This window comes from Malurus melanocephalus, unplaced genomic scaffold, assembly GCF_030028575.1.
Source record: "Malurus melanocephalus ecotype Western Australia unplaced genomic scaffold, MMel_1.1 scaffold_130, whole genome shotgun sequence".
Classification (NCBI taxonomy): Eukaryota; Metazoa; Chordata; class Aves; order Passeriformes; family Maluridae; genus Malurus; species Malurus melanocephalus.
Genome location: NW_026623362.1, coordinates 214,994 through 223,690, shown reverse-complemented (window position 1 = coordinate 223,690; position 8,697 = coordinate 214,994). Strand labels below are relative to the sequence as shown.

Here is an 8,697-nt window from a genome sequence, read left to right as displayed (position 1 = left end):
GCCGCCCGCCGCCGCCGCCGCCCGCGGGTGACAGGTGCCTCACCTCCTCGGCGAGCCGCAGTGGTTCGCTCCGCCGGCGGGGCGGGGGAGGCGGCCAGCCCGCTGCAGTCCGGCCCCGGGCGGTGACTGCCGAGAGGCGGAGGACGGGCCCGGCCGCGGCCACGCCGCCGGCGCCGAGTCCCGCTGGCTGCCCCCGGGCCGGTTTATCCCCTCCTTCCTTGCTCGGGATCGCTGGTTTCCAGCCTGACCTCCGCGGCCCGGGCCCGCCCGGCACCCGCCCGTTTCGGAGGAGGCAGCGTGCCCGCCCCCGCGCGGGAGGGGCAGCGTCCCGGGTCCCGGGAAAGCCCCCGCTCCCTCCCGCCGCTGGAAACCCGCGGGGCGCGGGAGGCACCGGGCGCACGGAGAGCKCCCTACGCATCCAGAGCCGTGTGTTCCCTCCCTCGCTGTTGATCCATTCACCCGGGCTGCCCGAGCGAGGAACGCGCTGGTTACAAACCCCGGCAAGCCGATCACAGCTCCGTGGGCATGGCTCGTTCTGGCAGCTGCTGTCAGGGTCGGAGGATCACACTGGATCACCCTTGGAGCGCAATCACAACCACAACGCCTTTGTTGTTTGTTAGTTGGGCGAGCTCACCACAAAAATGCTTTGGTTTTATACGGCGAATAAGAAAATTTAATTGCGGAACATGAAATCTCAAGATAATTTGTAAAATGGGCAATCCAGGAAGGTAATGACTGTTAATCCCTAGCAACTCCCAAGCAAAGTTCGTTAAACTAACTGYATAAATATCCAGGAAATGGCCTGGGGATGTACACTGCAAAATCTGAAAACTAAGATTTTGTATACAGAAGCGAGACAGTGGTGACTGAAAAGGAAGATACAAGGTGTATAGATCTACAAACTTAATTCATTAGTTTTAATGAGACTGAAGCTTGGGTATTGTATACCATTAAAATGCTCAGAGGTGTCAGTCTCTAGTGAATTTGCGCCAAGGGCATGCTGTACAAAACGGTTTGTCTCAAATTGTTTAAATAGTCAGCATGTTAATATTGACAGGTAAACAACAAATCTTGTAAGATAGATTGAAAACCAGCATTTTGATAAGTACATACACAAAAGGCCAGAACAGAAGCGAGGACATTCAGTAATTTCCCCACTGCTGGCAGYAGCCTGTCCTGGTGCAGTGCATGGGCCCCGCTCAGGCTCTGCAGACAGAGGCACTGGAGGAGGAGGGAGATTCTGGACGCCCTGCAGACTGCTGAGCAAGGCCATGCCAAAGGAGATCAGATGAGATGCGTAATGAACGGAGATCTAGGCAACCCCTGAGCTTCCAAAGCAGTCACAGAAAGCTCCTCCTCCAAGACCGTATTCCAAAGCAGAAGAATGAAAAAAAAATTGTTTTTCCCAGCTGCTTGCGATAAGAAGTCCTACAGGCAATTCTCTACACAAGGAGTCAAAATACTGCCACTAAGCAGGACATCAAGTATTAAATTCTAAACATCAGATAGTACAACAAACCTGAGCCCAGCCTCAATGTTGGTGTCTTTGTATTGGTATGATTTTGTAGACATAAAGCTGTAGGAACACCTAGAGAGCCGTTTGACTTTTGGAGATAAAATATATTAACAGAACTTCAGGTGTCACAGAAGAGGAAGAGAGATATAACGCAGAAATTTTAACATTTTATTTCCTTTGTGATTTTTGGCTAAGGATGTGGAGTGGTTGAACAGCTGATCATGTATCAGATATGTATCTATAAGAGTTTTATAAATCCTATACACAACCAAAAAAAAAGGAYGGAAGCAAATACCAAAAAATCAATGAAACAGTGGAGACAGTCTTAAAGAGACTAATTCACATCTAGCTGTGTAAAGATAGTTAGGAAAGTATCCACTACCTTACTTGCATAACTGAAGCCACAAACATCTTTAAATTCATGTTTTAACAAGTTGTGCAAACAAGATGGTCACTTCTTACCCAKAACAGACRTGTTAGACYCAGAGAASATTTTTTTAGAACACKATCTCAAGGCAATAGTACAAACTAYCTCTATATTGTACTTCAATAGAAAGTACAATATAGGAAATGAGACAACTCACTAATGCTGACAAAAGCAGCACACATTAAATCTGAAGTTTTACACAATGAGGGATAATATATTACATTTAAGTTTTCCTTAAATGTGCTGAAAAGTAGACAACATAAATGTTCAAGCAGACAATAACCAGCTTTGAAACAGAATCTAAAGCAAAATTATTTTAAGTAATGTCATGTTCCTTCGATAYCACCTCAGGTTCATAACAACCAAGACGCACAGACACTACTGGAAATTGTGGCTGCTTTATCAGAGACAGTTGGGACCCTGTTTAGAGGTTCAGCTTTGGTTGCTGACATCTAAATTATTCCAACTTACATGATAATCAATTACAACACAATTTCAATCTACATCCTTATTTACACAGTGCCTATGCRAAACAATAGTATTATAACCTCTAGGATAATCAATTGTATTTTATTTCAGTTGTTGTGTTGCTTTTCAAGATGGTCTCTTCCTATATGAGCATGGTCATGTAGCTAACTGTAGAAATCAGAATGGTGTGTCCTTTCACATTTTCAGTACTTCTGTGATAATCCRTTTGACTAGAAAGTATTTTTAGGCTTCGCTAAAGTATGATTGATATTTCTGCTAATTCCTGAGCAGTATTAAAATGCTGCACAGCATTTAGAGAAGATAAGAGACCAAGGGTCTCCTTACTATATTAGTATAAAATGAGAGTAATTTCACTGGAGTTGTAGAATTACTCCATTTCCCAACCAATGGGGATTCAAAATCTGTCCAGTTTAGTATTWACATATGATAGAATATGACTATCATTTTACCTGCAATGCAGTAACAACTCCATTCAAATGATTCTGAATTCCCACATGTGGCAGGGAATGACCCAAGTTGTTTAACTTTATTGGCATGACTTTAATTTATACTCAGTATTTTTAAAACCAGTCCCACTGAACACTGAAGACAGTTGATTTTCTGATTATTCTGTATTGTGATTTATATTTACTTACAATATTTTACTTGCTATAATTACTATGGATGTCACTGATGGGTTGTTTCAAGTCACTTCTCTGCTTTTAAGCCACTCRTTTTTTGCATAGAGATTTATTTGCGCAGCAAGGCAGCAATGCAAGATTTTCCACACGGCTCAGGCAAAAGAAATAAGTCATTCCATCATTTGTCTCCTGTCAGYGTCTTTCAAGTCTTACAAGATAATATCTGTCTGTTCACGTAGAGGTGGAAACTATTTATTTAATCTGATCTTTGGCCAAGAAAGCCTCTTTCTGCTATCCTGCCAAAGCATTGGTGGGGAGGATGTTTTTCTTCCGTATACATATTAAAACATATACAGAATTGAATTTTAATTTTTAACACTTAGCCRTGAGTTCTTATTATGCAATTCAGTTTAAAGAAAAAGATCTGAACAAAATACTTACATTTTGGCAGATAAGACACACTCAAGTCTGGATTCCCCTATACCACAGTAGCAGATATTAAAAGTCACAATGAACAGCTATAATAATAAATTTATAATAAACCTGTAGTTTCAAACATGAGCAATCTTTGATTGCCCTAAGTATAATTCTTTTATATAGRAAGCCATTAATAGTTAAAAATGGGAGCTCATTAATATCACTAATTTGGCAACTTCAGAAGATTGTGCTGGGTTTATATAGAACATGTCAAACTACTGGAAAAATCAAGAAGCGCATCAAACAAAGAACTTTGTCCTGAAAGATCAGAAGAAAATCTGCTAATGATAACAAAACTCTCTATTCCAGCAGTTTATCAGAAAAGCAAATATTATCATATGAAGGCCTAAACTAAGAATAGTAAAGCCTTTTCTCAGTTACTCTGACGAGACTTTCATATCCATTCTTAAACATTCTGCTTTTAAATTATTCAAGAAATGCACAGCTATGGCTGGAATAAAATAGAATTTTCAAGAGGGGAAAACATGAATAATACACTGTGTACAACTACTAACTTTGAAATRRTGGGTTTGCCTGCATTAAAAGCTAGAAGTCTTAAGAATAGTCAAAAGAACTGTATTTCACACAACTTTACCTCATGAGCCCTCAACAGTGAACCCTGCATTTACACCACAACACAGACATATTAGTTATCAGCCTAACTAGAATGATGGCAACTGTTTGCAGAAARTACATGATCTCATGGAAAAGATTAAATGTTTCACCTGTTACGATTTGTTAAGAATCAACCCTGACAAAACWCATTTCATGTTGAACTGTTCATGTGGGAAAACTGTTAGGAAGCAYTCCATAACACAGATTAGTTGACAAAGTGAGTGAGAKCCTCCAAGGTGAATGATCCCTGTCACATACCTTGATTCATCAGGTAATTGTCTCATGTAGATCCATGGTACAGAAAACTCTCCAGCATCATTGAGAAAAGTTCAGACTTGGAAATGTTACCTATTCAGCTATTTCAAACCAGAAAATCAGAAATGAGAGATAGTTGAGAGCCTCACCATAAYTCAGTAATTATTTCTTCTTGGAAATATTTTCTGATTTTAACAGCATTAAGTTTCTATTGAAAATCAAGTTTTTTCTTAACGTTCTGAATAGAGAATACAAAAAATAATGAGGTTTAGTAGTCTGGGCAAAAACATTTTCTCAGAGTATTTCTTGTGCCATATTCTTGTAAATAYCCATTGTTATTCCTAAATAACACTTAGTGAGCCAAACTGGGAGAAGAGGGAGGAGTATCCTAGGAGAGAGAAATACATTTGATGGTCAGAGCTTATGAGTGTGCTTGACACTATCAGTATATAACACAGAAGCAAATCTGATTACTGAATTCAGGAATCGCTGCCYTGGCAAATCAAGTAACATTTTGGGCCATGAAGAAGAGAAGACAGCAAGTTCTGTTTTCCAACTCACTGTTCAAATTCTATGATACTTTGGAGCCYATTCTGACATTCTAGTAACAGCAGAAGATGACTTCTTGGAGAGAGAAACAGAGGCCAGAGTTAACAAAATACAGCACATCACTGCTGCCTTGCAGTGTGCAATCTATTGCCAAGTCGGAAAAGTTTGTCTGGATGGCTCCACCCCGAAGCTGATGCTTGTGCCTCTATTTGAGCTCACATTTTAKTAGTCTGTGTTCCACACCCTCCTGGTCACAGGAATGTAGGCTTGTTGCAGTTGCATTAGTGGAATTTGTTTCTCCTTTTGCCTTTACAGAAGTCGATCAATTTGAATAAATAAAAATGAGGAAACAGCTGTTTATCTCAAGACAGAAATCTGTCACTTGTAGAATTATAAGAATGAGTTTCCCATATCTTGGTTACTTGCCATGTGTTTTGACTATCTTTCCCCCTACCTTAGTACTGTCTCGCTAATGCGCCATCAGTGAAAGTTCTCTCTTAAAGCTAGATTTGGTAGTCAATTTAATTTAGTGCATAAAAACATTAAATTCTTAATTATTGTGTTCTGTATGGCATCAGATAATGAACATAGGCCAGCCAAAAATATTCCATTATTTTGGAAAAGCTGTGTCCTGTGCCAAAGCACAGAAGCAATTTCACAGTGCTGCAGTCTCTGTAGAAATACGGGTTAMCAGTTAGAGGCATTAGTTCTGTGCAACACTAAAGCACTTGAGTAAGAGAAAGAGAAATCAAGAAGGTATCCGACAATTGAAAAGTGAGAACACTGCARTTAGGTTGAAACACAAAATAAGAATTAATGAATCAAAGTCTGCAAATCGAACTATGCCATGTTTAAGAAAGGGAAGGAACGGTCTCATTAATTAGTATAGCATTATAGAGGAAAAGGATTACATAAATATTTGCATGAAACAGAACAGAGGGGAAAAGCTTCTGAAGCCAAGCTTGAAAGCCTTTCCCAGGACAGCAATAGCAGCTGTAAGGTAGCCAGCTTTGCACAGCCTGAACTATCAAGCCACGGGGGTAACAGAAGAGCAAGCCCAGGAGCCCAGGTGCTGAGTAGCGGGTCTGACACTGAATTTGGGGGGTGTGATGCAAAAACCCCGAGTCCAACGCGAGCTGCGAGGGAGCAGCGGCCCTTTGGCGCCTCCTCCTGTCGGCGGAAAGGGGCAGTGCCGCTCCCCGCACGGCGCTGTCCGAGCCCCCGGAGACACCATCGGGGGCAAAAAACGGGAAAGAAAGTGAGGAAAGAACTGAGTTTTCCCACTGCTCTGCAGGCTTATGTTCCGTTAGTTCTGCAGGTACGCTGTGCATCTTTAGACGAGGGAAACCTCTTGTAATTCCATTGTTAAGTCAATAGCTAAAGCAGCACAAGATAGCTGGAAAATGAAAACATTTTTTTTGGAAACTCCAGTTCCTGTCCTTCAAGAAAAGGGCTGCATTATGTTTCGAATACTCTGATGCAACACATACTTCTGGAAAGACCAAAGTAGATGCACACCCTGTCAGAAGGGAAGCAGCCCTAGAAGAACCTGAGAAGCTGTAACTTGGACTCCAAGTGTTTGACTAGACCTGCGGWTTAGATAATGGATCCTTTTCACCAGGAGGAGAAGGTCCTGTCTAAACTAAAGGCAAACAGCATTTCTCTACCGAGGCGAGGTATATTTACATACAACCCACCCATCCATTTCCACCTAACAAATCATGCCTGATTTGTCATTTGTATCTTAACTGTGAAATGACAAAGAGACTGAAGAGTCCAGGGTGCATCTGCTGAGTGSCACTCGGGCTTGAGAGATTATTCCAGTGCCCCCAGTAAAGGGTGAGCATTGTCATTTATTCAGGCATAGWGCCATGCACATTTTAGCAGAATAACAGGATCACTTGGTAAATAAGCTGCTGGTAGGGTTTGGACCTAAATGTTTATATGTGCTGGTGTCTGGACAGCAGAAGCAAGTACTGCAAGTAGGCTGCCTCACAGCTCAACAGAAGCAAACATCAAGAGTCTRCAAGTGAATAGGAGGGGATGTAGAATCAAGAAGAAATAGAATTCAGAATTTTAACTGTTTTACCAAGGATTTTGCATAAATTCAAGTTGTGGTAAAATTCTTTGTAATGAGGTCATGTTACTAGTTTTTCCCCTGTATTGTGTGGCTCTTACAAATGCCCTCTCTTCCAAGCACTATCATGTAATCTAAGAAAAAAGGTTGTAAAGAAGAYGGTAGAGAGGGTTGGATTGAAGGGTGAATGAAAGTGAGATTACAGAGGTCTGTACTACCCAGCAGTCTGCATTAGTTTCACATCATGCAATGTGAAAAAAAAAAATCACATTTAGGATTAGACGGTGAGGAGGTGRAGGCAGAAGGAAAATACAGGTGGGTACAAAACTGCCAACAACCTGTCAGATCTGAGAGGGAATTTGTAAAAGTTCATGAGGAGCAAAAGAACGTGACCCTTGTTATTTATCTAGTTTGGGTGTAGTGGAWTTTTCAGATAGGGAATAAAATGACAGAAGCATAAGAAAAGTTACCTGCATGTCCCCATGCCTCTATATAGGCAGCTTTGCAATTTCTACCAGTGCCTTGACTGTAATGCCCATGAGGCATGAAATCACTGRCTTTGGTTCACGTAGGGTACATGTTAGAGACACTTTCTAAGCAGTCTTAAGTAATCCCAGCTCCAGGTAAACAGTTTTGCTTTAAATTTCAGTAACTCCAGCTTGTCCTGTAATTGGAACAGGAAAAGAAGTTTTTAAAAATAAAAATAAAAAGGAAGGAAGTAGCTCAGGCAGAGCAACGAGGGAATGATTAGCTTGCATGGCAGTGCTCCTCCCAGACTGTGCAGAGGACTAAGTAAGAACCCAGAAACAACACACAAGTAACTGGGCTGGGAGAGGGGGAGGACAAGACAGAATTTTCCTTGTCTCCTATACTTSAGAACTTACTCAATCAGCCTTGCACAATTGCTCCACAAGAGCATATATAGGCAGCAAAGAGACTAATCTCATTAGACAAAGAAATTCTTTYATTATTTCACTGAAAGGAAAGAAAGTAAGTGGATATTTAATATAGTATGAGATAGTAGTAACTCATGGTGCTACTACTGATGATGCTCAGTGCCATTCAGAGAAGGAAAAAGAACACAGTGCACCAAATCTTCCAAACAGCTGAGAGAGTGGGAGTTTAATAAAACCCAAATTCACTAACACTACTGTTCGCCCACRCATGGTGTTCTCAGCAGTTTAGGTGCTTTAGGGAGGCCATCTGAAGCTATACATAGATGTAGGCCTGCAAACGGGTACCACGTTACTATTTTACTATCTTTGTAAAAAATAAGAGAAAGCCAGGCTTAAGTTTAACTGCGATCATTCTTCACTTCCCACAATTGCAAAGCTGCCAAGTCCCTGCCAGATGCCTGAATAAGATTTGTGGTTTGCTGGAGGGAGTCTGCACCAAGTAAGTGAGTTTGAGATTTTGCAATTTTTTGTTTTCATTGCTCTGCATCCTCCCTGGACAGCAGATGGTGGCACTAACATGAATGGATCATTTGTTAGAAGGGAACTTCTCATGACTTCTCAATATAGAAATCACCTAAATATCAGAACACAGGACACACTAGTGTATTACCTGTTTTAAGTTTAAAAGGACAACTGAGACAACTTACCAGAAAAAAATGTGGAAAAAGTCTTTTCTACTGCAGAGAAAACACTGAATGAAATTCTGCTGCCTTAAC

At 41.2% G+C, this 8,697-nt stretch overlaps 1 protein-coding gene across 1 annotated transcript in view; it reads right to left on the bottom strand.

Annotated features, from left to right (window-relative positions):
* The window catches only part of PPP1R9A (protein phosphatase 1 regulatory subunit 9A), a 131,200-nt gene extending 130,926 nt beyond the window's left edge, over window positions 1-274 (bottom strand). The window contains exon 1 of the mRNA XM_057370659.1: window positions 44-274. The gene's annotated coding sequence lies outside the window, so the exon portion shown is untranslated. The remainder of the gene's footprint in view (window positions 1-43) is intronic.
* Window positions 275-8,697: the final 8,423 nt, after the last annotated feature.